This window comes from Canis aureus, chromosome 4 (genome assembly GCF_053574225.1).
Source record: "Canis aureus isolate CA01 chromosome 4, VMU_Caureus_v.1.0, whole genome shotgun sequence".
In the NCBI taxonomy this organism is placed as follows: Eukaryota; Metazoa; Chordata; class Mammalia; order Carnivora; family Canidae; genus Canis; species Canis aureus.
This window is the reverse complement of record NC_135614.1, coordinates 68,711,576-68,739,463: the sequence shown is the minus strand read 5'-3', so window position 1 is coordinate 68,739,463 and position 27,888 is coordinate 68,711,576. Positions and strand designations below refer to the sequence as shown.

General features: G+C 45.1%; 1 long non-coding RNA gene and 1 pseudogene across 2 annotated transcripts; one reads left to right on the top strand and one right to left on the bottom strand.

Annotated features, from left to right (window-relative positions):
- Positions 1 to 129: 129 nt before the first annotated feature.
- On the bottom strand, positions 130 to 27,698 carry LOC144312916 (uncharacterized). 2 transcript variants are annotated; one of them, XR_013378563.1, is made up of 6 exons: positions 26,778 to 27,698; positions 7,109 to 7,243; positions 5,855 to 6,083; positions 2,569 to 2,782; positions 1,579 to 1,695; positions 130 to 411 (listed from the first exon to the last, which is right to left on the bottom strand). It is a non-coding gene; the product is annotated as an uncharacterized LOC144312916 (long non-coding RNA). The 2 variants fall into 2 exon arrangements; XR_013378564.1 differs by having other exon boundaries at positions 5,919 to 6,083.
- LOC144311929 (rRNA-processing protein FCF1 homolog pseudogene) lies at positions 12,507 to 13,193 on the top strand (annotated as a pseudogene).
- Positions 27,699 to 27,888: the final 190 nt, after the last annotated feature.

Below are 27,888 nucleotides of genomic sequence, written 5' to 3'. Positions count from 1 at the left end.
TAGAGCTGGGCTCCAATCAGCGTGTGATCTGGATCTGTAGACATCCCATCAGGATCAAAAGAGGTCCTGGGAAGCAGCCCTCCTGGCTCCTGCCCCAAGATTCCTGTGTGAATGAAATTAGCACACATGTAAATGATCAAAATGTCTTTATTTAAATAATTCTTGATGGAAGGGCTTATAAGGAAAAATGTAAAATTTCCAGATGTGACGAGGGGAATTTGCTTTTTCTTTTATATTTACCCTTTTTCTCATCTAAAAATCCTGGACAATGGCAAACTAACATTCTTGAAATAGGGATACCTGGCTGGATCAGTTGGTACAGCATGCTACTCTTGATCTCGTGGTCGTAAGTTCAAGCCCATGTTTGGTGTAGAAATTACTTGAAAATAAAAATCTTGAAATATCCTGAAACTAGAAAAAAAATCCTTCAAATACTTAATTATTTTATGAGGAAAAATCTAGATTAATTCTACCCAGGTTGCTACAAAGAAAAGAGATTACATTAAGCTAAAGTATGAAGTTGAATGTGAGGTCACTGTTGTTTCTTTTTCTGGTTTTGGTGTTTTTGCATTTGGGATTTTTGGTTTTTGTGCTTTTTGTCTTTTTTTTGTGACAGAAACTTAATAGTTTAAGCATAAAGGGTTTGAGCAAATTAAGATAGCTTCAAATCCAACAGAAAGGTGAACAGAGATTTTTCTATTGAACATCAGAGAATGGCTCTCAAAGCACAGTGCAGACTGACACACCAGGACAGACCCTGGCAGCAGTCAGAACAGACTGAATCAGGTGGCCACCACCACAGCTAATCGCCACCCCTAGTGAGTGTTCCAATGCCCGCTAGGCCTCTCCAAGGGCTTGTGAGGAATGTGTGCATGGAATAATCTTCATGCACTGTCAGAAGGTAAATGCTGCTTTCGTGCTAACGCACAATCTGGAAGAACTCAGGAAAATTAGGTTTATATACTTGCTATGGTACAATTCTGCTCACCAGTTCATAGCCTAGAGAAATTCTCTCACAGGTCTGTAAGGGACTAGTATAGATGGTGATGGTGACCGAGTGGCAATCTGAGTGTCCACTGGGGACAGCAGATGGGTAAGGAGTGGCAGAGACTCATCAAAGGCTAATACACCAGACTGGGAAGCAATAGATCAAAGTCCATGTAAAGATCCTAGGAATTGGCAAATGAGTGCAAAATGATAAATAACATACAATCTAATAGTTTTTACATGAATTGAAAATAGAAGCACATGGAAAAATAAATCACATGTTACAAGACTGGTTGATAGGAAAATACACATTTAAAGTAAAATAGTATGCAGTGGAAGAAGGGAAAGCAAATAAGGGAAATAGCTTATAATGCACACGATTGCATTAAAATGGATAGGGTTCAGCAAAAACACTACTGAGAATGTGACTTTAAGTCAATCCATTTGCCCAAGAGGTATGAAAATCATAGCAATTTTGGATGTTCCTTTCAGGTAGTTTAGTGTAGACAAAAATAGAAAAATTACAACTCTAAGTAGGTATGAGGCCCCCTTTTCCCTACCCTGCCTCACTATCCTCTGCTCACTCCTTACCTGATACACGTGCGTAAGGCCCTGGTTCTCAGTCCATCGCTAACCTGAAGGAGCTCTGCGATCTCGGATTATGATCCGGCTTCACCGGAGTCTCGTCTCCACTGCCAGGCAATGCCTCTGTGTTAAGGGAAGAGAATTAGTTTAGTAAATGTGACTCGTCTAGGCTTGTCTGCGACCGTCTATGTCGGGTGGAAGCTGTCAACACTGGACCAATCTCCCCACCCACCAGCCAGGCCTCGTCCTGATCCAATCATCAAAACCCAATTTCAGCAGCGGCTCCCAGAATGACGCAATTTTCTCCTTAATCCTACGGGGCTCGGAGGCACTTTGCAAGGCCAATGAGGATCCGCCCCCGGGACTGGGACCGTCCTTCGCACGCCCCGGGCCCCAGAGCAGCGCCCCGACCCGAGCTGGGTGCCCCCCCCGCCCCCCCGCCCCGGGCCGCTCCGGAGGCCGAGGCGAGGGATCCCCGCCGGCCGCGGCTGGGGGAGCTGCCTCGCGGGGGCAGGTCCAGAGCCGCTCCTGCCCCCGGGCGCCCGCGCACTGCCGGGGGCTCAGCCGCGCTCCTGCCGGCGCCCCCAGGCCTGCGGGGACGGGCGCCGCGGTGCGGGCGGGAGCCCCGGGCCCCACCTGCCGGGGCCAGAACCGCGGCCGAGCGCGCGCGTCCAGGCCCGGACGGCCACGGAGCTGCGGGCACCGCGACCCGAGGCGGCGGCGGCGGGCCCGGATAGGGGACACCCAGCGCCTCGGCCCGGGCCCTGCAAGGAGCCTGCGACCCGCCCCTGGAAGTTCTTCCTGCCATACAGAACCTTCCTGATTTTTCCTCTCCTGGATGACTTACAGATTTTTTTAAGTTAGGAGAAAAACGCTCTTAATGGGATCTATGATGTGCCAAGGAACTTTTACCTCTACTTACACTTGTCACGGTTCTCTTACTGTGTATGTATACAGCAATTGAACCCTCCTTCCTACTTTCCAGTGTGGGCTTACCTCTCAGAGGGTGGCATCAGGCTCAATAGGAATATAGGTGGCCTTGGGGCAGGAAGAGCTGCAGGTGAACTAGAACACTTTGCCCGAAGTCAGAGGTATTATTGGCGAGGGAGGGAACAGCAGAGGACACCTGGTCAGGGGTCTGTCGCCCTTGAAGCTGAGTGTGACCCTCCAGCTGAGTGCGGACAGCAGATGTCAGCGTTCCTTGAATGTTCTGGAGGATGCATTAGCAAGGGGGAAGGTACAGGTTAAGTTTAGGGGGATAAATAGAAAAAGGAAGACCTTAAGCCTTGTGCTCTCTGAATTGACAGCTGTGGGGTTCCAGGGCATCAGCCCCAGGTCAGACAATTCTAGCAGCTACAGAATCCGCCTCTCCCGCCTTCTCTTGGGACCTGCCTTGTACCAATATCCATATGGACTCTAGTAAAGATCCAGCAAACGTGAAGGCTCCTGAGTGCAGCCATTTGGCGTGGTGAGGCTGTGGCCTCGGAGTCTTAGATGCTGCAGAGAGTTACTCTTTCCTGTTGGTGTCCTAGGAGAAAGATTTCTACTTCTTCAGTCCTGCAGCCTGCACCCTACATGGAAATGGCTGCGCTGGGAGATGTGAAAAAGCTTGTAGTAAGGACACGTTTGTCTTTTAAATTTTTCCGTCCCCTCAGATGTTAGAAATCAAGACCCAGAAAATGGGCGCTGGCATTAATTTAGTCTTCCTATGAGGACATTTCTCCTTTCGCACAGACAGTTCTACATTTCAACACAAACCATTCTTCACTATGATGAGGTTATGTCCCAATAAACTCATCATAAGTTGAAAATACCAGAAGTTGAAAAAGCATTTTATACGTCTAACCTACTGAACATCACAGTTTAGCCAGGCCTACCTTCACTGTGCTCAGAACACTTCCGTTAGGCTACAGTTGGGCAAAATCATCTAACACAAAGCCTATTTTATAACAAAGTGTTGACCCTCTCACATAATTTATTGAATGCTATACTGAAAGTGAAAAACAGAATGCTTGTGTGCAAACACGTATGAGAACAGAATGGTTGGAAGCACGTGAGTTCCTGACCCTCGTGATCATGGGAGCTGTGGGGGTCACTGCCCAGCATCACAAGAGAGAATCGTACCATGTATCACTAGCCTGGGGAAAAAATTCAAATTCATAACTCAAAGTACAATCGCTATGGAATGTGTATCACTTTAGCACCACCATAAAGTCAGGAGATCATAAGTCAAACCACCGTAAACCACAGATATCTGTGTAGAAGAGCTGAAGTCTTGCGATTGCTTCAAAAACGAAGACAAAGCCACATTTGCCTTGCCCGCCTTGCAGAACTGAGTAAGCACGCTCGGTCATTGGGATCAGAGAATGGAAGTAGGTGGTCAGGGGCACCTGGGTGGCTCAGTGGTTGAGTGTCTGACTTGGCTCAGGTCGTGATCCCCGGGTCCTGGGATAGAGTCCCACATCAGGCTCCTGCTGGAGCCCTCTGCCTGTGTCTCTGCCTCTCTCTTTCTGGTCTCTCATGAATAAATAAAATCTTAAAAAAAATAGTAGATGGTCAGAGAGGAGTTGGAGTGGCTTTGTGGTTTGGATGTGGAGGGAGCTTCCCCATTTGACCGGCCTCCCTTCCTGTCCAAAAGTCTCTCTGTCTGCTCTTCTTCCCCTCCCTCTCCTTCAGATTTCTTTTTTTTTTTTAATAATAAATTTATTTTTTATTGGTGTTCAATTTACCAACATACAGAATAACACCCAGTGCTCATCCCGTCAAGTGCCCCCCTCAGTGCCCGTCACCCATTCACCCCCACCCCCCGCCCTCCTCCCCTTCCATCACCCCTAGTTCATTTCCCAGAGTTAGGAGTCTTTATGTTCTGTCTCCCTTTCTGGTATTTCCCACACATTTCTTCTCCCTTCCCTTATATTCCCTTTCACTATTATTTATATTCCCCAAATGAATGAGAACATACACTGTTTGTCCTTCTCCGACTGACTTACTTCACTCAGCATAATACCCTCCAGTTCCATCCACGTTGAAGCAAATGGTGGGTATTTGTCGTTTCTAATGGCTGAGTAATATTCCGTCTTTTAACGACAAGGAGGCAGGTTGGCCTCCACAGTATGGAAAAACATGAGTTCCATAGGGGAGGAGTGGCTTTTACCCTGCATCAGCCTTGGGACTGCCAGGTTTGAGGGCCCAACAGAATCAAGTTGTGGACAAGAATGGGAAAGATCAAAGAGGACATGAGCTTGGAAGACAGTGAAGCATGGGAATCCAGGCGCAAGAACTAGAAATTGCAAAGAAAAGAAAATCTCAGGGAAAAAAATTGAGATGAGAGAGGAAATGATCCAGGTATAGAACAGTTTCAGAATAAGACTGAGAAAGGCTGACAGAAAACAATAGAATGAGGAAAAGAAAAAACAGCACCATAAAAGGGCTATTGTTGAAAGAAATTCAACAACAGGAACTGGATCCCGTGTGTCTCTGGGACTGTAATTGTTGAAAATTAGAGTCGTATAGATCTTGTTCCCCTGTTACACCTGCTGAATTTCTGAATTTCCACTGCCCCAGACTCGTCTACCTGACCATGTATCCCAGGGCCCAGAGCAGCTATCTGCCTTGGGCGCCAAGGAAATCCCAGCCAAGGGCAGCCTGGGTGGCTCAGTGGTTTAGCGCTGCCGTTGGCCCACGGTGTGATCCTGGGGTCCCAGGATTGAGTCCCACGTCGGGCTCCCTGCATGGAGCCTGCTTCTCCCTCTGCCTGTGTCTCTGCCTCTCTCTGTGTGTTTCTCATGAATAAATAAGTAAAATCTTTATTAAAAAAAAAAAAAAGACATCCCAGCCAGTGTCCCTTCAGCCTACAACTATGGAGAACCCCAATTCCCAGTGCGCACAAGCGAGGTGACCTGCTGTCAGAGCACTGAGGTGAAGTGGAAGGCAGTTGTGGCCTGGACACAGGAGCACCACATCACCAAGCCTGGAAAATGTGGACGTTATGGGCTGCGATTCCAGAATTGGCATGCTTGCTTACAATCCCTATTTCCACTCTGATGAATTGTCCTCTCCACAGTGGCAATGGTGAAAGCAAGCAACTTACAACAGTGTCCAGTTCTGCGTACATGTTCTTGGGATAGCCAGCATTTCAACTGGAATGCTTTCCAGTTTCTGCAAGCTGCCACACTGGTGCCCACACAGGAACATTTGTAGAGTGCCTGGAACACTGGAAGAGAGGACAGACATGCCAAAACCAGACAGAGGACTCCAACTCCCATGGGACTCAAATCACTACCTGGAGAGTTGGCAAAGCACAGGAAGCCAACAGACTCCCTTCCAGGTATATTTTCCTGGCCAACCTGCTCCAGCTGGTCCACAGACAGCTTGAGAGAGTCCTCAGAACCGGGACCTTGTGAGCACCTCCTTCCTCTGGGGCCAGCTAGAAGAAGACACTGCCAAGATTCCTCCATCTGCTTGGAGTGGGTTGACTCCTCCTTGTCTTCCTGCTCGTGGGCAGTTGCCACCTGTCATTTGACAAACAGGAACTTTGAGATCTCAGCTTGGAAATCTTGATTGCATCTCCTTTAAAAATATTCTCAATAAAAGCTCTATTATTCTTCTTATTGGATCTTCCTCTTAAAAAAATTATGGCTCAATTAAGATATCTCCAATTTGCTCAGTAATGATGTAAGAAGTTTTTGTCATTGTTGTCTTTATAAAATTTTTGTTCTTTTTTCAATAAAACTGTACACAAATGCCAGCGTCTTTTTGTGTGAGTGTGTGTGTGTGTGTGTGTGTGTGTGTATGTAGGGGAACTGGACAGCTGTTGGAAAGGGATGCAACTTAGGGTCAGTGTGTAGCTCAATGAGGTCTTATCTGGGGTCCATGACACTCTGGGTTTGAGCAGCAGGAACAACCAAAAATCACCTTTGGATAGGGACTATGAGTGAGTGATCCTGGTCATTAACTGGAGCAGCTGCCACCTTGCTGGCCTCAAAGACAGCCTTGAGATTTGGCAGATAGGACAATAGATGAGAAAAGGGGTATTGGAAAAATACAATTGAGAGGTAGTCCTTGGGCAGCCCCGGTGACTCAGCAGTTTAGCACGCCTTCCACCCAGGGCGTGATCCTGGAGACCCAGGATTGAATCCCACATCGGGCTCCCTGCATGGAGCCTGCTTCTCCCTCTGCCTGTGTCTCTGCCTTTCTCTGTGTGTGTGTGTGTGTGTGTGTGTGTGTGTGTGTCTGTCATGAATAAATAAATAAAATCTTAAAAAAAAAAAAAAGAGGTAGTCCTTGGGCAGGCCTAAGATATTTTTTTGAAGTCTACATTAGGGGCTCTCTCTGTAAAATACTTTAAAAAAATTTTTTTAAGTAATCTCTATACCAACATGGGGCTCAAACTCACAACCCCAAGAGTAAGACTCCCATGCTCCACCGACTGAGCCAGCCAGGCACCCCTTTCTTATTTTCTAAGATATCACACCGCATTTCCCCCTGTTACAAGATTCTCTGCACCACCCCTCCTGGAGCCAAGGCTATAACTTACCCAGGAAGTAGTGTTTACTTGATCTTTCCACAGAGAATTGAAAAAGCGTTGCTTGTATCCACCTATTGAACCCAAGATGATATTATTTCATTCCTGTAACTTCAGTCAATTCCAATTCCTTCAGTTAGGGCTAGCCTGTAAAACATAAATCATACTACTTTGAGCAGTTGATATATGCTGGAGACACTGGTGTGCCTTTCCTTAAATACTTCAATTTTTTTGGTTTAATTTTTCCTTCTAAGAAGTGCAAGTTAAAAAAAAAAGACAATTGTTAAAGATAAAAGATTGCCAGAAATTCCATCTTTACTTTTCACTTTTAACCTTACTGTTTATTTTCTTCTTTCCAAATTAATAACTGATCACCAGGAAAGGGGAATGAAATGTGGATAAATAGTCCCTGAATGGACTATGGTAGATAGTCTACAATCCTCCTTGCCAATGACCACAGACAGAGATGGGAGCACAACTTCTTATTAGCAGCTCTAAGGTCCAAAACTTCTTAAAACCTAGTCTTTTTATTTCACAATTTGGTCCCCAAACTATGAGGCAACAAAACAGATCTGAAGTAAATATATATCAAGCTCTCTATTACAATCATCATGAGTATTTTTTTAACATCACGAAGAGTAATGATACATTACAGAATGCTACCCCAGACCAGGATGGTCACAGTTATAATATCTCAGAATAGGGGATCCTTGGGTGGCTTAGCAGTTTGGCGCCTGCCTTCTGCCCAGGTAGTAATCCTGGAGTCCCGGGATCGAATCCCACATCGGGCTCCCTGCATGGAGCCTGCTTCTCTCTCTCTCTCCCTCTCTCTGTCTCTCATGAATAAATAAATAAAATCTTAAAAATAATAATAATATCTCAGAATATACACCTTCTAGTCCATCTAAAATCCTCTGCATTCTGAATCCTAAAGCACATCTGTCCCTAATATTTCACAAATACTATTGAGGTACTATGTTTTTCCAGTTATATATACATATGAAATTATATTATACATTAGGATTTTAAGATTAACCAATTTAGCTATATGTACAACTTGTTTTTCCAACTGCTACAGACTGTGTTCTAGAATGAATACAGGACATTTTACAAAAACCTCACAGTTGCCTCCAACCCCTCTCCCTCACAAACAATATGGAGATGAGCAGCATCTTGTAGGAATCCCCAGGGACCTAGAGGAGACCCTTTCTGTGATACGGGTCCAGGAGTGGGGTTTAGAGGAACAAAGGACACGACCTTCCACACACACTTCCATCATGCCTTTCAGAATTAACAGCAATACCAGCCCTTGACAGGTCTATTCACTTCAAGTCCTTACCACCAGAGCAATGAGTCACCCACGTTTCTAACTTGTGTCTGCTTGATAGTTTCATAGTTTTATTTAGTGTGTTACCTTCTCAAGAATGATTTGCGGCTTCTCTCCATGTTCACTTTAGCCATTCTATATTAACCTTCTATTTAGTGTCATCTATCACTTTTCATGTTCATGTATCCTTCAATGAATGGAAGCTTTTCTTCTTTCCATAAACTGTCCCTTTTCCCAGCCATTGTCCATAGTGAAGCATGTCGGGATTTCCACATTAAGCTACCAACCTTCTTCTCATCCTTTAGTCTTAGCTGTAGGAGGTTCTCCTACTGAAGCTGATCCTGAAGCACGGTTCTTACCCAGGAACTTCTCTAATAATTTCTGACTCTCACTAACAGAGGGACCCATGATTAGGGCAATAGAATACAGGCTACATGGCCCCTAATGAAAAGGAAACACAACACCACCTATGAAGTATTCTTGTCCCTAAAAATTCAGTCTAAATGCAATCACATCACTAAATCTAACAATATACAAGAGTCATGAGGGGGATGCCTGGGTGGCTCAGTAGTTGAGTATCTGCCTTCAGCTCAGGTCATGATCTGGGATCCAGGATGGAGTCCGGCTTCGGGCTCCCCATGGGGAGCCTGCTTCTCTCTCTGCCTATGTCTCTACATCTCTCTCTGTGTCTTTCATCAGTAAATAAATAAAATCTTTAAAAAAAAAGAGAAAGAATTATGAGGAATAAAAGAATAAGCAACACATAGCAATCAATCAGCCAAATCCAGAATGTGGACAATTGTACAGGATATATTACCCTGCTCTTTCAGAAATTAAAGGCAAGGGGGAAAAAAGGTGGACTGGGGATAATAAATCAAGAGTTTTAAGAGACATATATTAACTATCTGCAGTGCACGAACCTCCTTGGAACCCTCATGTAAAGAACTCAAGTACTAAAAGATACTTTTGAGGCAACTGGGGAGAATTTAATGAGTACTGACTACTAGGTGATATTAAAGAATTCCTGTTAAAATTATAAGATAATGGCATTACGAACAAGGTCTGATCTGTTTTACGTGAATGCTACAGTATTGATGAGTTCAATGAAATGATGTCTCCGATCTGCTTTAAAGCATTCTACCTGAGATCTGGGACCCGTGAATCAAACAAGATTGCCAAAGGTTGAAAATGGTTAAAGACTGTAGCAGCTGTTTGGGCCAAGACCTGTACCTACTACTTCACTGCCTTTCCTGGAAACCATGGCTCAGAGAGTTGCATCATCTATATTTACAAAACTGCCCAGAAAGTAACAAACGGTGAGAAGAAATAGAACACTCAGATGCCTGTGATATTTATATGCTTGCTTTGAATCAGTACATCGTATTACGCCAAGCACACACTTGCCAAATTCTTTAAGCCCTCCATTCCATTATTTTTTCCTGATCCATAAATGTTCCATCCCCCAGGGTTTAAGACTTACAACCCGGGGTATTCACTCTTCAGCACTACACATGGCTAAGGGGTCTTTCATGGCTTCAGGAAAAACAGAACACCCACCAATACCCATATTTGATGGAGTATTGTCAACATGGATAGAACTCTCCAGCACAGCGTTTCTGAAATCAGGTGGTCCCTGTAGGTTCATAACTGGGAATAAATATTCCACCCTGGTGAAGGATGTTGATAGCTATGCTAGTGTGAAAGGAGGAGTACATGGGAACTCTCCCTCTTTTCTGCTTAATTTTGCTGTGCCCTAAAACCACTTTAAAGAAGAAAGTCGGGGTGCCCAGATAACTCAGTGGGTCAAGTGTCTGCCTTGGCTCAGGTCATGATCCCAGGGTCCCAGGATCAAGCTCCCCATGGGGCTCCCTGCTCAGTGAGGAGTCTGCTTCTCCCTCTCTCTATTCCTCTCCCCTCTTGCAGTCTTTCTCTCTCTGTCTCAAACAAATAAAAATAAAATCTTTAAAAAAGAAAGAAGAAAATCTATTAAAATGAGCAAACAAACGTGTTTTACAGGAAAGAGTTGGGGAAAACTATGGTACATCTGAAAACCCAAAACTATGTAGCCCTTCAAATAAAATGAAGTAAATGCTTTTGAAAAGCTGTCCTACAGTACCACGAACCCAGCACTGGGTGGGCTGCCGGCTCCAACAGCAGGACTTGGAAGAAGTGGAAAAGCCAGGCTGGAGAGGAAAGCGCTGTGGCTAAGCCACCAGGTTCAGGTTAAAGGGGGCAGAGTTCCAGGATCCCTGCCTGAATGGAAATCAGGTCACAGGACTCTCAGCTTCCACCAGCAATGACCTGTCTCAGCATTTCTGGGACCCATTCAGCACATGGTCTAGAGAACTCCCCTCCCCTGGATCTGCTATGGCCCAGTTGGAAACTCAGTATCAACTCCCAGGTAAGCTTATCTAGGTGGCTTTTCAAACTGCTTTTCAAACGAAGAAAGTCTCCAGATCTCCCTTATTCTCAGCAGTCTGAGGCCTTCGGCTGAGCCTCTTCTCAGTACCTGGATGCTGCAGGCCCATGCTTCTATCATGTGCAGTTGCAACAGTAACCAGGGTTCCCACCTCTTGCGGGCAGACAACCAAACCCTCTCAGCAAGACAGAAGAAGCTCTCATCCATCAGGCTCCTGGATGGCAAAACAGTGTCTGGGCCAAGAGAGAGAAGGAAGGAGCGGTCTTCCAGTCTAGCACTTTTAATTAGCAAAAACCCAATGCTGAAAACTGGATTGCTTCAGAAAGCCTGGCGTGGTGAGAGGAAGCGGGTAAATATGCTCTTTCTGCATGACATTAATCAAAGCAAGTTCAGGAAAGCTTTACAGGTCTAACTGATTGGGTCATAGCATTACGTGGTCATAGCAAGTTTACTTGCATCTTCTGAGAAGCAAAATGAAACAAAGGAACAAAGGCTTCCAAGGAAGATATCTACACCTGCCCTTCCTCTGTTGAGCCAATGCCTGGAGATTATTTTGCATACACTCCTTCCTTTTTCTTTTTTTTTCTTTTTAATTTTTTTTTAATTTTTATTTATTTATGATAGTCACAGAGAGCGTGAGAGAGAGAGGCAGAGGCATAGGCAGAGGGAGAAGCAGGCTCCATGCACCCGGAGCCCGATGTGGGATTCGATCCCGGGTCTCCAGGATCGTGCCCTGGGCCAAAGGCAGGCGCCTAACCGCTGCGCCACTCAGGGATCCCCAACTCCTTCCTTTTTCATTCATGAATACCTACTAAGTGCCTACATTATGCTACATGGTGATCAAGGCCCTGGAGATACAGTGATTGACAACACAGATGTGAATTATGTGTGATGTGCCTGACACATTCATGGGAGGAAACAAGCAGGAAACATGCTCACAAATTAAAAATATATATATATGTGTGTATGATAAGTACTATCAAGAATATTAAACAAGATAATTGGAAAGACTGTAGCTGGGAGGGTGCTATCTAAGCTAGGGCAGTCAAGGAATTGTCAGATATGGCGGTGTCCTTTCAACTGAGATCTGAATAATGTAATGGAGGAAGCCGTGCAGAGTCTGAGAGAGGTGTTATCAGAAAGAGAGAATATAAAGTACAAGGGCTCTGAGTCTAGAACAAGTTTAATACAATCATGAACAGATAGAAAGCAACTGGTGACCCAAGTGGGAGGTATCTGGACTGGAACCATCCTGTCCAAGAGGGCTTCTTGGCCTCCAGACAACCGTAAGATGTGATTTGGATGAAAGATGGAAATTTCAATTCAGTTTCAATTGATTGCTGACAATAAGACTACTCAGATATATGATATTGATCCAGTAAATTATGAGATTGGCCAGAGATGTACCCAAGAGATTGGTAAGGGAGATCCAACCAATTGTGTGTAAAGGTGTGTTTTTGCATTTTCTTCCTAAGTGTATCAGATTATATTACCCCATATCATTTGGGCTGCTTAGTTTCTAAATTATGACACACTAACGTCTTCCAGGACAGAATAGAAAAGAAAAAATGTGTAAGAGCAAAACATTGTAAGTGATCTTTCAAGGAAACTTTCACAGTCACTGGAGACCAGTAACATTTTGATTTAAGAATAAGTGTAAGAAACAAGAGTGCGGCGTGAACATGGGGAAGCAAAAGAAAGCAAGAAAGTATGCGACCATGAAGCGAATGCTTAGTCTCCGAGATCAGAGGCTTAAAGAAAAGGATAGATTAAAACCTAAAAAGAAAGAAAAGAAAGATCCCAGTGCACTCAAGGAAAGAGAAGTCCCCAACATCCTTCCTGCTTATTCTTCCAATATAACACACAGCTGGGCCCACCTTACCACATCCTGGTTGATACCAACTTTATCAACTTTTCCATTAAAGCCAAACTTGACTTAGTACAGTCAATGATGGACTGTCTGTATGCCAAGTGTATCCCTTGTATAACTGACTGTGTAAAGGCTGAAATTGAGAAACTGGGGCAAAAGTATCGAGTGGCTCTAAGGATTGCCAAGGATCCGAGATTTGAACAATTGCCATGCACACACAAAGGAACCTATGCAGATGACTGCTTAGTACAGAGAGTAACTCAGCACAAGTGTTACATTGTGTCCACAGTTGACCGGGACCTTAAAGGAAGGATCCGGAAGATCCCTGGAGTTCCCATCATGTACATGTCTAACCATAGGTACAACATTGAGCGGATGCCAGATGATTATGGAGCCCCTCGGTTCTAATTCTTAAAAGATCGTTTTTCTGTCTTCTTATACCAACTTTTTCTGTTGCCAGTTCATATTAGCAATATGCTATAGTATGATTATTCTTCTTACCCATTTGCTCTGTTATGAGCTGAGTATGGTTAAATATATTCATTTTTTAATGTTTTGAAATCAGTATTTTGTATCATTTTAAGTATTGCATCTTTCTATAAATCAGATGATTGTAAAAAAAAAAAAAAAAGAATAAGTGTAACTTTAGATTGTATAAATCAAGATTCCCTAATAAAATCTCCTGACACAGTGAGTAGTTTCTGGTTTGGGGAGTTAGATGAAACCAAGGCTGCTCAGCAGGTTTCTGCCTTGGGAATGTGAGTCCCCACTGCGAAACCCCACTGCTCTGGGTGTGACAGCCCCCCAGGTACCACCCACTCTGTACAATGCAAGTGAAATACACTGTTCACACCTGGGAGATACATTTCTGCTCCTTAGCCCAGGAAATGCTGAAGCCACTTTCCTGGGGTCACCACTGGAATCCTCAGTGATCCCTTGCCAGTTGGGCTTACTCTTGCTCTCAGGGTCCATCCTCCAGACACCTAGAGACCACCCCTAGGAATTCACATTTCTGGAGAGAGTTCCCATTCTTGTTTTCAAGGAAGGCTTCACATGCGCTAATGTTAAGTATTTTTTGTCTCTTCCTTCTCTAGACTTGTCGTGGCAGTCAATTGCAGAGGTTCACTTCTCTGGATTTAGCACTCCAGGGGGTGCCTCTTTTGTTCCTGGGTTTGTTTGTGGGGGGTTTTCCGGTGGAAAAAGGCGGTTTTAAAGCATGAGGCAGAAAGAGCTGCTGCCATTGAACTCTTCTGAGGCCACATTATTTTTCCCCATATCTTACAAAAATGTACATCATTTTTTAATCTTCCTTAAGAGCAAATTGAATAGGTTATATATCCACTCAGTAGCCACGTGATTTTGAATAAGTCTCTCCAGGTGGGAAAGTATTGGTTGTTGTTGTTTTTTTAAGATTTTATGTATTTACTTATTTGAGAGAGAGTAAGAGTGAGAGAGAGAACAGTGGGGAGAGGAGCACAGAGAGAGGGAGAAGCATACTCCCCACTAAGCAGGGAGCCCCACGGGGCTTGATTCTGGGGCTCAATCCTCAGACTCCATCCTCAGACTCCATCTTCAGACTCCAGGATCATGACTTGAGCCAAAGGCAGATGCTTAACGGACTGAGCCACCCGAGGGCCCCTCCAGAGGGAAAGTGAATGTGAATGCTTGGCCGTGGTGACTATAACACACAGAGCTGTGGGGTGTCCCAATGGGGAGCTACATTACCAGACTAAACACTTGCTAAGCAGCCCCTCATGCAAACAAATTACTCAGATTCTGCAAAGCTACATTTCCTTACCAGTAAATTGTACATAATAATAGCTAAATAATAAATACATAAATAAGATACTAAGAATAAAACTTATCATATAGTACCTATCATATATCCATTCTTCATAAATATCAGTAGAATTCTTTAAAGTGAATAGCATTAGAATTCTTTCATTTTTCAGTTATCCTTAATATTCTATCATCAAAATAATACATATTTCTTTCCAAATGAAATAAAACAGGGGGATCCCTGGGTGGCTCAGCGGTTTAGCACCTGCCTTCAGCCCAGGGCACGATCCTGGAGACCCGGGATCGAGTCCCACATCAGGCTCCCTGCATGGAGCCTGCTTCTCCCTCTGCCTGTGTCTCTGCCTCTCTCTCTCTCTCTCTCTGTGTCTCATGAATAAATAAATAAAATATTTTAATAAAAGAAATAAAACAGTAAAGTATAAAGTGAAAGCAGAAGTTCCATCCTCACTTTCCCTACCGCCCAAATGATAAGCAACCACAATGGATATATTTTGGAGGCTTTCTATAATTTTACACAAATGTAAACATACTATTTTTACTTCCCTCCAAAGAAATCCTATTATAACAGGAATCAACAACTTGTCATTTATCAATATTTTGGATATCTTTCTTTCTTTATTCAAAAATACTGTCCCTCTGGGCACAAGGTGGCTCCATAGTTGAGCATCTGCCTTTGGCTCAGGTCGTGATCTCGGGGTTCTGGGATCAAGTCCTGCATCAGTCTCCCGGCAGGGAGACTGCTTCTCCCTCTGCCTGTGTTTCTGCCTCTCACTGTGTCTCATGAATAAATAATAAATAACTTTTTTAAAACAATTGTGTCTTCTACTTAAAGCAGCATGGTAACCCAATTTATAAACTGTACTCTAAAAGACTTTCCTAGATGTAAACTTATCTAGAGAAAATAAACCTCTTTAAAATTAGTTTACTTATAGAGCACAATAATGGTTCAAATTAGAACCAGAATATTTACAGGAGATTCGCTGTATGCACCACATTACACCCTTCCTGTCAGGCAGGTGGAACCACAGCTGCCACCTACTTGTGCTACCAGGGTGAGAAAAACAACTGTGGTTTTCTTCTTATGAAACCTGCATTTTATCTGATCTCTTTCTCAAAAACAAAAGATTAGCAATAAGAAGGCAGTCAGTCAGCAAGATCGTCTCACCAAAGCTGTCGCCTAAGATCCGAGAGATAGGACAACATGATGGGAAGAGCAAGAGGGGCAAAAAAATCAATCAAGAAACAAATGTTCTTATGGTTTCATTCATATGCAGAATATAAGAAATAGTGAAAAGGACTATCAGGGAAAGGAGGGAAACTCAGTAGGGGAAAATTAGAAAAGAAGACAAACCATGAAGACTCCTAACAAACTGAGGGTTGCAGAAGGAGAGGCAGGTGGAAGGATGGCGTGATTGGGTGATGGGCATTGAGGGCATTTGATGAGATGAGCACTGGATGTTATACCGTATGTTGGCAAATTGAATTGAAATTAAAAAAAGAAAAAATTAAAATAAAAAAAATTAAATAAAGTTTTATTAGAACAGAACCGCAAGGGCAGCCCGGGTGGCTCAGCGGTTTAGCACCGCCTTCGGCCAAGGGCCTGATCCTAGAGACCCGGGATCGAGTCCCACATCAGGCTCTCTGCATGGAGCCTGCTTCTCCCTCTGCCTGTGTCTCTGCCTCTCTCTCTCTCTCTCTCTGTGTGACTATCATAAATAAATAAAAATTTAAAAAAAAATTTTTAAAAAAGAATAGAGCCACAGAAAAGAAAGAAAGAAAAATAAACGTTCTGCTGCTAGGCCTAGGATATTTTCCCTCAGAGTCTGTCTTGAGGTACCTCCTAGTATCTTCAGATAGCTTGTCATCGGCACCAGCGTTTCTTGAATTTCCTCTCTCCCACCAAACACACAAACCATATGAGGGCTTGTTTGGTATCTGTCACCTTGGGAACTCAGAGGAGGTCCAAGGAAGAGGAGTCTCTGCATTCCCAGGATGGGGCAGCGGGCAGGTGGGAGGGAGTCCAGTGACCATGGAGGCCCAGACAGCTGGGCTATGTAGGCTGATGGTTTTAGAATCAGAAGTCTGCTGTAGTCATTCTTCAAATTTCTCACCTCTTGACTTTCAAAACTTACTTTATCCCTTCCGCCTCTTTGTCTTCATTAAGGAAAACAGGGTTTGGTTTGGTTTGGTTTTTAATGATTTCATGTGTTCATTTGTGAGAGAGCACATGCACACAGGTGGGAGGAGGGGCGGAGGGAGACAGAGAGGGAGAAGCAGATTCCCCACTGAGCAGGGAGCCCGATATGGGGCTCAATCCCAGGACCCCCGGGATCACGACCTGAGCAGAAGGCAGACGCTTAACCGACTGAGCCCCCCTCCCCGGGACCCCGGGAACAGGGTTTAATTACAGTTCCCACCCTAGCGATGTGTTTAGAGGGTGCACTCCCTTAGGCATACATGCAGCACCGTGTAAAGTCAATAAATGTTAACTGGGATTTGATGCCAGTTGCTCTTTTCCAGCAATTCTGGAAGGGCAAAGTGTCCAACTCTATTAGCTCTGTAGTACTTGAATGCTCCGGGCTTTCTTCCCCAAGAGCTATTTCCTAAACCCTTTCCTTTCCTTTCTTTTCTGATATATCCATCCCCCCCTTTCCATCTTTCCCTGTCACCGAGATTCACCGCGTCACCCTCACTGGTCTGAGGCTGTCGCTTATCCTGTCACTGTTGGCCTTTCTGGGAGAATTGGAAAACATTGTTTACGTCCATCTGTTTGACTGCAGGTTGATATTCCTGTTACTACAGATTCAATTCTGATTTCTCCAACACAGTTAGCTGTGAAACATACATTCTAGCACCTGAGGAATTGAAGACATTGGGGTATGTTGGAGGTGCTCGGTGCCTTCATTTAAATACAATAATTTTTGGTTCCAAGGATTGTATGTAAGAAAAGTGACAATCACTGAAGATAAGAGTTTGCCAGAAATTACAGTTTCTTTTTCCTCTACTTTTCTGTTTTTGTTTCCAAAACACTGACTAATCAATGGGGGTTGGAGAAAGGGATAAATAGCTCCTGTATAGGGGCAGCCAGGGTGGCTCGGGGGTTTAGCGCCGCCTTCAGCCCAGGGCCTGATCCTGGAGACCCGGGAGTCCCACGTCGGGTCCCTGCATGGAGACTGCTTCTCTCTCTGCCTCTCTCTCTCTCTTTTTCTCTCTCTCTCTCTCTGTGTCTCTCATGAGTAAATAAATAAAATCTTAAAAATAAAATATCTCCTGTATAGACTGAGACAAGGAAGTATTCTACAATCCTGCTTGCCATTAAACACGATAGCCTGTGGAGTACAGTTCTATACTGTCTCACTAGAGATTCTAAAGTCCAAAATTTATTAAAGCCTGAATTCCCACCCCCCAACCCACACACAATTGGCCCCAAGACTATTTTCATCAAAGCAGATCTGAAGCCAAGTGAAGGCGTATTATGCTCTTTATTTCTCCCAATTAACAGAAATAGTGATACTTTCCACAATGGAAATACCATGTTACAGACTGGTACCCCAGGCAAAGGTGCTCAGGGTTCTATCAGGATGGGCACTCACTTGCCTGTGTAAAATTTTCTACATTCTGAATTTTACGCCAAACATGCCCTAAGTATTTCTTAAAAACTGTAGAGCTTCCTGTATTTTTTCTAGTTATATACAAATACTTTATCATGATCTAGGGATGCCTGGGTGGCTCAGTGGTTGAGTCTCCCTTCGGCCCAGGACATGATCCTGGAGTCCCGGGATCGAGTCCCACGTCAGGCTCCCTGCATGGAGCCTGCTTCTGTCTCTGCCTGTGTCTCTAATGAATAAATAAATAAAACCTTAAAAAAATCATAATCTAAAAAAAAATAATAATAATCTAGATACCATTGTGACTCTCTTTTACCTCTTAACATCCTTAACATCCAGCCAACTTTTATTATGGCTATAGTGACTGCTCACTTTTTTTTTACCAACCATATATGTCATTTTAAGGGGAATGTTTATTTCCAATTTCCTATGATTAGCCATTTCCCAGTTTCGACTCTTTGGCTTAAGTTATCTTTATCGTATGGAATGGTGGAATATATTGCTAAAAGTTAAATTTATATGTTGTATAAAGTTCTGTGTGTTATAAAGTTAGTTCATTTAGCTTTATTGTCTTCAAAATACAGTAGCAACAAATTCAACTTGAAGTATATGAGAGTGTCTACTGCCCTACACTCTTAATAACATGGGGTATCAACAACTTAAAATACCTATGATAGGTAAAATATATATCCCAATTTTAAATTTCTATTTCTTTAAATTTGGAGCGGTTTTATATGGTTTGTAGGAACTTTTGCTGCATTAATGATATTATACCTCTTGAGAATTATTATGTAACTACTTTTCTTCATCTGGACTAAACTTTAAAGTAATGTGATAGCCAGCCTCCAAGATGGCCAGCAATGGTTCTGGCATGTACACGTTTATGTGGTCCCCTCGCACATTGTTCTGAGATTGATCTGTATGATCCATAAATATGATGAAAGTCGTGACATATCACTTCTAAGTTAGGTTATAAACAATGCTGCAGGTAAAATTTTGGCTTACAAGTAGTTATCTATGTATTGTATAGAATTTGTAGCTTTGGGTGTGTAAACATTCTTCACATATAGAAATGTTATTCTGGTACAAACTTCTATTTAATAATTCACTCCTCATTAGGATTTTAAGATTAATCAATTTAGCTCTATGTACAACTTGTTTTTCCAACTGCTACACGCCGTGTTCTAGAATGAATACAGGACATTTTACAGAAACCTCACAGTTGCCTCCAGCCCCTCTCCCTCACAAACAATATTGAGATGAGTGGCATCTTGTAGGAATCCCCAGGGACCTAGAGGAGACCCTTTCTGTGATACGGGTCCAGGAGTGGGGTTTAGAGGAACAAAGGACACGACCTTCCACACACACTGCCATCATGCTTTTCAGAATTAACAGCAATACCAGCCCTTGACAGGTCTATTCACTTCAAGTCCTTACCACCAGAGCAATGAGTCACCCATGTTTCTAACTTGTGTCTTCTTGATAGTTTCATAGTTTTATTTAGTGTGTTACCTTCTCAAGAATGATTTGCAGCTTCTCTCCATGTTCACTTTAGCCATTCTATATTAACCTTCTATTTAGTGTCATCTATCACTTTCCATGTATCCTTCAATGAATGGAAGCTTTTCTTCTTTCCATAAACTGTCCCTCTTCCCAGCCATTGTCCATAGTGAAGCATGTCGGGATTTCCACATTAAGCTACCAACCTTCTTCTTTTCCTTTAGTCTTAGCTGTAGGCAGTTCTCATACTGAAGCCGATCCTGAAGCACGGTTCTCACCCAGGAGCTTCTCTAATAATTTCTGACTCTCACTAACAGAGGGACCCATGATTAGGGTGATACAATACAGGCTACATGGCCCCTAATTAAAAGAAAACACAGCACCACCTATGAAGTATTCTTGTCCCTAAAAATTCAGTCTAAATCCAATCATACCTATAAATCTAACAGCATACAAGACTTATGAGGAATAAAAGAAAAAGCAACACATAGCAATCAGTCAGTCAAATCCAGAATGTGGATGATTCTACTGGATACATTACCCTGCTTTTTCAGAAATGAAAGGCAAGGAAAAAAAGGTGTACTGGGAATCATAAATCAAGAGTGTCAAGAGATATATTAACCATATGCAGTACATGAATCCTCATGTAAAGAATTCAAATATAAATAGGTACTTTTGAGGATGCCTGGCTGGCTCAGTTAGTAGAGCATGGGACTCTTACTCTCAGGGTTGTAAGTTTGAGCCCCACTTAAAAATAAAAAAAGTTTTTTAAAAAAATATTGGGGTGCCTGGGTGGTAGTCAATTAAGCATCCAACTCTTGGTTCCTGCTTGGGTTGTGATCTCAGGGTTGTGAGATTGAACCCTGGGTTGGCTCCATGCTCAGCACAGACTCTGCACAGGACTCTCTCTCTCCCTCTCCCTATCCCCCCAGTGCTTGCGAGCTCATGGGTGCGCTCTCTGTCTCTCTCTCTCTCTCTGTCTAAAATAAATAAATATTTTTTTAAAAAAAGATACTTTTGAGGCAACCAGAAGAGGATGAAATGAGTACTGACTGCCAAATGGTATTAAAGAATTCCTGTTAAAGTTATAAGATATGATGATGGCATTATGAACAAAGTCTGATCTGTTCTACATAAATGCTATAGTGTTGACAGGTACAATGATAAGATGTTTCTGATCTGGTTTCAAGCTTTCTACCTGAGGGGCCCCTGGGTGGCTCAGTCTGTTAAGCACCTGCCTTCTGCTCAGATCATGATCTCAGCTTCAGGTCATGATCTCCAGGTCCTGGGATCTAGCTCTGAATTGGGCTCCCTGCTCAGCAGGGAGTCTGCTTCTCCCTCTCCCTTTGCCCGCCCCCCACCTCATGTGCTCTTTCTCTCTCTCTTGCTCAAATGAATGGAATCTATAAAATAAAATAAAATAAAATAAAACATTCTACCTGAAATCTGGGACACATAGATCAAATGAGATTGCCAAAGGTCGATCACGGTTAAAGACTGGGCAATAGGGAATCCCTAGGTGGCTCAGCGATTTAGTGCCTACCTTCCACTCAGGGTGTGATCCTGGAATCCCAGGATTGAGTCCCACATTGGGCTCCCTGCATGGAGCCAGCTCCTCCCTCTGCCTGTGTCTCTGCCCCTCCCGTCTCTCTCTCTCTGTCTCTCATGAATAAATAAATAAAATCTTCAAAAATAAAAAGAGGACTGGGCAATACATAAGGGTTCCTTGTACTTTTTTCTCTATTTGTACATAGAGTGTGTACTTGAATTTTTCCTAATAACATTTTGAGGGGCACCTGGGTGGCTCCATGGTTGAGCACCGGCCTTCACCCAGGGCATGATGCTGGGGTCCTGGGGTCCAGTCCCCACATTGGGCTCCCCGCAGGGAGCCTGCTTCTCCCTCTACCTATGTCTCTACCATTCTCTCTGTGCCTCTCATGCATAAATAAATAAAATCTTTATAAATAAAAATAAACAAATAATAAAATAAAAATTTGAATTAAAAAAAGGACCACATCCAAAGGTGTCTGACACATACCAGGATAAATTCATTCAAACTTGAGCATTCAGACAGTGTGTTTATGATGAAAAATCGTGTGCAAAATAGATACATGCGCAAAATATTTTCAAGAATCTGTTTGGGCTGCCAATGTCAATTCAGTAAATTTTAGCATGAACATGCTAGGATTACCTTGCGTCAGGATTCTCCCAGAACTTTAGAGCCAAAGGTAATCCAAGGAGACACTCTGTCAATATTTACACTCAAGTCTATTGCCTCCTTGATTCTGATCTGCTATTCCTGTTATGTACTTTTACTAATGCACTTTGTCGGTACTTGATGCTGATCATCCTTTTTTACTGTTTCATTATTCCTCATCTATTATTCTATAACTGCCTATTTTTCTCAATCCGTGGGGAAAAAAAAACATATTCAGTACCATTTCTTTCTGGTCTTTAAACAGATAGCCTGATGCACATGGAGTTGGCTGTACTCAGGAGAGCAAGGTCTCTTGACTATGTCTTTGCGCTCTCACTAGTTTGCAAGGTCTGTGAAGGCTGCAGGCACTTTTTCATCTTTGTGTGTGTGGCTCCCATCACAGCACCTACAACATGGAAGACTCTCCCAACTTGCCTGTTAAATGTTGATAATCATCAAATTTCATTATGGTAAGCACTAATATCTGAACGAGAAATTCCATTTGTGTCCATCAATGTTGTGGTACACTGACTCAGATGAAGAATGTATTACAACACAGTCTCATCACGGTTAAGAGAAGTAAAAATAACGCACTTACAGAATGAGTACATCAAAAAAGTTGCCATTTTACATTTGTTCCCATTGAGATCATCTTTCTGTGCCTTGTAAAATCAGTAATAATGATATTAGGAACAACTGAGGAAATTATTTTTTGCCAGACACCGTCAAAACTTTAACGAGTACTATCGAATGCATTCATGAAAGCTACCTTGTGAAACAAGAACAAATTTGGCTTCCTTTTCAAATATTATAAAATAAGGCCTAGAGAAATTAGAAAACTTGCTGAGGGTCACTTGTTCAGAAAGACACAGAACTCATCTTAACTCGGCCTTCCTCTGGAGCCTGAGATCTCGGCTTCTGGCTGTTACACACATGCACACCTTCTGAAGGCCTTTCAATTTAGCAACTCAGACATAGAAGTCAAAGCTGGGAGAGTGAAAGACCCCGCTAGGACCTGGGCAACTACCCCTTCCCTGCTCCTCATTGACATCTCAGATCATCCCTGACGGGCTACCGGCCAGCATTGCTCTGCTGGCAGAACAGGGATCTAGTCTCTGCTCCAGGATTACCAGTAGGATTCCGAGCAGTAATAATCTCTGTATAAACCAGGGTCCCCTTAAATAGTCCTCTCCCCCAAGCCCAAAGTACTTATTTTCAGCCACTATGCCAATCTATTAGCCACAGAGTTTGACTCAGGATAATTTCAACCAACATGATAGGCTTTTATGCTAATATCTCTAATTCCATCTTCTGTTGCACTTTGCTCCTAAGCTTCTTGTCACCATCCTGCTTCTTTCTATCCATTTAGGACTGTTCAAGAGGCCAGGAAATCACTAAACCCCATGGGCTGGCAGCTTCTGAAGCCACCGCCAAGACTTCCACTGGGATATGCTTACCCATCTGTGGGCTGCTATGCTGGCACTGCCCAGTAACAGATGTGGAGAGCCTGGAAGACCCGAAGCGGGGCGCCCCCACCCATCAGGGGACCCATGAGGAGGGGCACCCGGGTGGCTCAGTGGTTGGCCATATGCCTTCAGCTCAGGTTGCCATCCCAGAGTCCTGGGATTGAGTCCCACATCGGGCTCCCTGCGAGGAGCCTGCTTCTCCATCTGCCTATGTCTGCCTTTCTCTCTGTGTCTCTCATGAATAAATAAAATTTTAAAAAAAAGGAAACCCACAAGTAACCCAAGGCACCCCCAACCATCCAGACCCACTGAGGAGCCTGTAGCCACCTGCCTCTTTGCGGGGGCGGGGGGGGGGGGTTCCTTGAGACTGCTTTGTACATTTTCCTCTTTTTCTCAATTCCCACAGAAGGGAAATTCTTCCTCCCATATGTTCCTGGTTTGTCTATTGGAGAAGGACCAGGTTTAGGGGTGGCTGTGGGGATGCTGTTTCTAGGCAGGACTCTTGGTCACCTGGCTTTGCTGGTGGGGGGGCACCCAGACATCAGAGCCACAGAGGTCAGGACGACCCCTGGTCAAACTTGCTCTCAAGTACTGGGCCTCCAAGAGGTCCAGCAGCCAGCAGCCCCAAGGACTCCATTCAGCCAGGGAACTTTCCTGCTCCACTGTGCTGGCCCTTCTCTCCAACTTCATCTCAGGGGCCCACGGATCACTTCAAGTTGTTATGCTGCATCTATAGTATCTATAGCATCTCTCACTTTCTTTTTTTTAAAGAGATAAATTAAGGGAAGAACTTTCTTTTTTAAGATTATTTATTTATTCCGGGGGCGGGGGGGCAGAGACACAGGCAGAGGGAGAAGCAGGCTCCATGCAGGGAGCCTGACTTGGGACTGGATCCCGGGTCTCCAGGATCACGCCCTAGGCTGCAGGTGGCGCTAAACCGCTGCACCACCAGGGCTGCCCATCTCTCACTTCCTAAAAGCCCCAGGTAAGCTTTGGCTTCTCAGGGCCAGGGTTCTGTCTCTCTCTCAGGTGCAGACAAAAATCCCAAGAAGTGCTCCTTCGGTCTCACACTCTCCAGATCTGGATTTGATATGTGAGCAATGGAGTTCACAGACAGGAAGAATCCTGGGGTGCTGTGGGAAGGCAGATGTGGCCTGGGCAAGAGGAAACAAATCACAAGCCACCACCCTTGACAGTGTTGCCTTTATGCCCTAAGGTAAGGAGTGGGTGTGCTGGCTTCAAATCTCCACTCTGGACTGCACTCCACCTCTTTATAGGAAAGGGAATGGAGGGATCCCTGGGTGGCGCAGCGGTTTTTGCCTGCCTTTGACACGGGGCATGATCCTGGAAACCCAGGATCGAATCCCACGTCAGGCTCCCGGTGCATGGAGCCTGGAAACGCAGGATCGAATCCCACATCGGGCTCCCGGTGCATGGAGCCTGCTTCTCCCTCTGCCTATGTCTCTGCCTCTCTCTCTCTGTGTGTGTGTGTGACTATCATAAATAAATAAAAATTAAAAAAAAGAAAGAAAGAAAGGGAATGGAATTAGTTTATTGGCACTTTTCTGGGGTTCAAAGGGAACAGTGGCTTAACAATTCCCAGCACGGTCATCAGTGTTAAGTGTGTGCTTAAGTATAATAACTCTTGAAATCCTTCTTCTGCCATTTCTCTAGAACAAGAAAATTCACTGGGATTTTGTGCTGTGTGGTATGAAAGTTCGGACTCTCTTGCCCTGGGTTAATTCTCTGCTTCCTTCACCTCACCTCTTCAGTTCCAGGGTCCCACCTTGTGCCCACCCTACCCTCCTCTCTGTCAGGATTTCCTGGGCCACCGTGGCTGATGTGGATGCTGTTGCTAGACTCCTGTGAACACCACGTCTGCAGGGAACTGCAAAGTACCTGCTTATCCACCTCTCTTGGGCCACAGGGTGATATTTTGGCCTTTTCAGTCTCAAAAAAAAAATATTTAAGGGGATTGTTTTCAGTAAGAGCTAGCTCACCACTCTAGGAACTGTTAACTTAGATGTGTGTTGGAGACATAAATTACTCAAAGTCCTTCATTTTCTTTTTGGCCTTTTTTTCTTGGGAAGTGTGTTTAAGAAAAAAAAAATGAGTAAAGATGGGATATAAATTATTGTTCAGAATTGTTTCTTTATCTCATCCAGAACTTTTTCTGGAGTGATTCCAATAGAAACACTTCGTGGAGGGGAGGGGAGGGGGTTAATAAGTAAAACACATCTTGAATTCATTGAGAGAATAATAGTCCCCTAAAAACTCTCTTATCAGCAGCTGGTCAAATTCAGAGTATAATCCACATTTTAGCAAGGCTAAAATCCTAACAGTTATGCCAACCTACCCCGCAAAATGTAAATGGGATTGCAAAATTCACTGGGCAGCAAATCTACCCTGAATGAAGTTCATTCTTTTGCTAATGCCGGTTGCACAAATATACTTAGGAAGAATCGGTTACCGGATGCTGTCCATCTATTTCATTCAGAAGAAAAGTTTTTAATGGGAAAACTTCACAACTTGCCTCCTTGGGGCAGAATGGGATTGGGATCGGGATAAGAAACATAAAGTTGAGCTATTGTTGAATCCTTGGCCTTATCACTCTCCATAGGGGAGCTCTGCAGGAGCTGTGGTAGGGCAGCCTCTGGGACTGGCAGTTCTGCATAGGGTAAAGCCCCAAAGTGGCCATCACTCAAGAGGAGAGACCCTCTACTCCCTCAACCCCTGGCGCTGCTGAACCCTCAGGGCAGGGCTGGATGCGATACAAAGTCCCTGCTCTTTGGGGCCCTGGGAGTGAGGGGGATAGAGACAGAGACAGAGCCAAGCCCAGAAGAGGCCCCAGCTCCTGCCTTGGAGCCTGAAGCACCAAGGGGAGGGCTGGTTCTGTCCCAGCAGGCTATGGCAATTACAGAGGCCACCTTTGTGCAGCGCACAGCCTGGGGCCCCAGGGGTCTCCCAAGACTGGGGTGCCAGTGGACCCTGGCTGGCTGCAGTGGGCCCTGGGACTCTGGCTCCAATCTGCCAGGACCTCCTGCAGCCAGGGACCCTTGAGGGCTCCAAACCCAACCTGCCTTCTGGACTCTTCCTAGGTTTATTTTTATTTTATTCGGTTTAGTTGTGTGTTATTTAAATCCAATTAATTAACATAGAGTGTATCATTAGCTTCAGAGGTAGAGTTCAGGGGCTCATCAGATTCATAGAACACCCAGGGCTCATTACACCCCCAGTTACCAAGGCTCCCCTCCCCCCTCCCCACCCCTCCAGCAACCTTCGGTTTGTTCCCTATGGTTAAGAGTCTCTTATGGTTCGTCTCCCTCTCATTTCCTCTTCGTTTATTTCCCTCCCCTGCGAGGCGAAATCACCTCCGTTTGCAGTAAAGAGAATTTTCCAGGATTCATCTTTACAATTAATTGTCGTTCAGGGAATTGAGGAACTGTTTCTCCATTCCTTCTGCAAAATATCAGAGTCTGAAAAATCATTCTTACCCAGGGGCCTGGGTGGCGCGGTGGGTTCAGCGTCTGCCTTCGCCTCGGTCACCGTCTGGGGGGCCTGAGCTCCAGCGCCTTCGCCCCGGGTCACCGTCTGGGGGGCCTGAGGTCCAGCGCCTTCGCCCCGGGTCACCGTCTGGGGGGCCTGAGCTCCAGCGCCTTCGCCCCGGGTCACCGTCTGGGGGGCCTGAGGTCCAGCGCCTTCGCCCCCCCGCCCCCGTCACCGTCTGGGGGGCCTGAGGTCCAGCGCCTTCGCCCCGGGTCACCGTCTGGGGGGCCTGAGGTCCAGCGCCGTCCCCCCGGGTCACCGTCTGGGGCGCCTGAGGTCCAGCGCCATCGCCCCGGGTCACCGTCTGGGGGGCCTGAGGTCCAGCGCCCAGGCTCCGGCTCAGCCGCGGGGGAGTCGGCTTCTCCCCTGCTCCTCCCCTGCTCGTCCTCTTCCCTGTCACTCCCTCTCTCTCTCCAGGTAATGAAGTCTTAAAAACTTCTGGCCGAGGTGTGGGCGCTTTTGCTCACGTCGGGCTGGGGCTGCGGGGTGGCGCCACCGAGCTGGGGAGCAAAGGAGTCTGCGGGCGGAGGGGCCCGAGGACCCGGGGAGGGGGGAGGGGGCTTCGCTGCCTCCTGGTGGGACCTGGCGGGTGGAGGAATCATAAAGGATCCCTCACTGGTCTATTTTTTAACGGGGGAGGGGGGGGACCCAGGAAACAGGTTCTCTGATTCGGGCGAAATTGCCAGCCTGTGCGCCCTTTGCGCCCACCCCGAACCTGGGACCCGGGCGCCGTGGGGGTGGGGGGCCCAGCTAGCGCTGGGGGAGCCGCCTCGCCTCAAGGCCCCTCTTTCCACTTGCTGAGGGCTGGGAATGTACTTTTTAAAGGTCACCCACAGTCCCTGGGCGGCATCAGAGGTGCCTTTTCCGCCTCCGTCCTTGACACCTGTGAGCACTTGGCTCCACCGCTCAGAGCAGCGGGCAGGCAGGCGGGAACCACGGCGGTTCTAGCGGTTTCCTGCGCAAATGTGAGGCGGGTAGCGGATTCCCGGCTCTCTCCCAGCTGGTGCATCAGGTAAATTACATCTTCTAAAGCCAAAAGTGTTGTGAAGTGGCCATCTC